Raw genomic sequence first — 2,478 nt, 5'->3', positions numbered from 1 at the left:
CAAGTCCTGTCAGCATATATTTAAATTAGTATTTTTATTCCAATATGCACCACCGTATACTTCCCTACAATTAACTTTCATTTGCCACATTGTTACTCAATTTGGAGAGATCCTCCTTGAGCTCTTCACAGTCCATAACATCTGCAAATTTGACCACTACAGTGCTCACCTCCAATTCCAAATCATTTATCAACAAATTAAATAGTACTGACCCAATACCAAACTTTGTGGAACTCCACTGCTTAGTGAGAAGCAGAACACCCTCCATAGTCAGAAGAGTGTATTTATTTCTGCTCTTTGCTTTCTATCATTTCACCAGTTTTTAGTCCATAAGGGACTCATCTTCTTACTCCTTGACTTCCTGTGAAGCTTCCTTAGGAGTCTTTACTGAGTTGTTTTGTCTAACGCATTTCAAAAAGTCAAGTATATAATATGTACTGGATTGTCCTTATCCACATGCTTGTTCACCTTCTCAAAGAACTCCAGAAGCCTGACTTTCCATTGTAGAAGCCATGCTTAATTTTTCTTAGCAAGCTTTATTCTTCTGTGCCAAAGGGCCAAACCAAAGACGACGATTTTTGAAAATGTGGTCTGGGTTTCCCTGAAACCACCAAACTTGGAAAATTATTTCAGGAGTGTGATGTACGGTTGATGGTATGAGAATTGGAATGGGGGAACCCTGATTTGACTCTCAAAGATCATATTTGCACTTAAAAGTCTATCTAATTTTCCCAGAATAGATGTTAGGCTTGTAGGAACTTGCAATGTCTACTGTACAAGAAAGAAGAAAAGAAGCTCCAATAGGAGGAAGCATGTGGACAGGTAGGAATGTGGGGTCTCTACCTTCTTCCTCTGCTATGAGTCATTTCCTTGTGTGTCCCGCAAAATGCTATTCTCAGGCTGTATCCACTTTCTCCGTGGAAGCTCTTTTAACTCTGTCTTCCCCTGAGCCATGTAGGTAGTGGTTAGCTCTCTGTCTCTAGCCAGTAATGTAAGCTTCCTAAATAAACATCTGTTTCCTTAAACAGTTTCTCTTACTGCTGCAAATTTCACTCTGCCAAGAAGGCTAACTGGCCTGTAATTTCCTGGACCCGCCCTCTGACCCCTTTTTAAAAAATCAGTGTAACGTTTGTTCCTTTCCATTCATCCACTATGGAGACTGATTTTAGCAACAATGTACATATGTTGGTTAGCAGAGCAACAATTTCGCATGTGAGTTCCTTAGGAACCGTTGGGTGCCTGCCACTCATATCCTGAGACTTATTAGTTCTCAATTTGCTCAGCAGCCCTAGAATGTCGTCCCTTCCTTACCAGCTCCACTGTCACCCCGGGACCATGACACTAACAAAATATAATAAAAGGGCAAAAAAAATGAGAGATGTACACCCTGAGGGATAGCATTCCATTGTGCACATGGGCTTTAGGGGACAAATTCTCCACAGTAGTAGTGAGGAAAGGGCAAAGTGATTACTTTGAGGCATTTGCTCCACTTCTGTAGCAGTACACATGTTGCCAAGGCTTACTCCTACAGGGCGCTCCTGCCATTGAAGCTTGCGGGCATTGAGTGCTCGGGCCTGGTGTGGGAAGCCGGGGAGAGTTTGGCTATCTGGTTGGTGTACCGACCGCCTAACACACCAGCCGACAGCCTGCCATCTCTGGTTGAGGCCATGTCTGGCTGGGCATTGGAGTTCCCTAGGCTGATAGTCTTGGGTGACTTCAATGTCCATGCTGATGATATGGCCTCTGTACCGGCGATGGACCTGATGTCGTCCATGGTGGCACTAAGACTCACCCAATATGTAATGGTCCCTACACAGCAGGCCGGGCATACGCTTGATCTGATCTTCGTGACTGGGGTTACAGTGGACCGGATCACTGCCTTGGCAGTGCCATGGTCGGACCACCATGCCCTGAAGGCCCGTGTGAATGTGTCCCTCTGACCCCGTTTGGGCGGCGAGCGTATTTTGGCTCGCCCACTGAGCCAAATGGACGCTCAGCAATTTCAGATGGCTCTGCAGGATCCCATGCCCCCTGGCGGCTCGTTAGATGAGCTTCTTGAGAACTGGCATGGCCAGCACTCAACAGCCATCAATGAGATCGCCCCCCCCGACGCCCTCTGTGCCCTCGTTCTAAGCGGGCTCCCTGGTTTACTGAGGAGCTGCGGCAAATGAAACGAGGGCTCAGACGACTAGAGAGACGGTGACGGTGCACCCGCGATGAAGCAGCAGGAGCATCATATAGGATGTTTATGAGATCCTATGAGATGGCAGTTAAGGCCACAAAGAGACAATTCTACATGGCCGCGGTTGCATCTGCTAGCTCACGCCCGGCGCATTTATTTAGAACTATTCGGTCATAAACAGAGCTGCCACAGGGCAGGCCAAATGATAGGGAATTGGACATTGGCTGTGAGGCTTTTGCAAGCTATTTTGCAGATAAAGTCTTGCTGCTCTGCCGGCCACAGTTTAGACAGTGAGC

The sequence above is a fragment of the Gekko japonicus genome, unplaced genomic scaffold (genome assembly GCF_001447785.1).
Source record: "Gekko japonicus isolate JY-2015 unplaced genomic scaffold, Gekko_japonicus_V1.1 scaffold237, whole genome shotgun sequence".
In the NCBI taxonomy this organism is placed as follows: Eukaryota; Metazoa; Chordata; class Lepidosauria; order Squamata; family Gekkonidae; genus Gekko; species Gekko japonicus.
The sequence above is the reverse complement of the archived record's forward strand: the minus strand, read 5'-3'. Positions refer to the sequence as shown.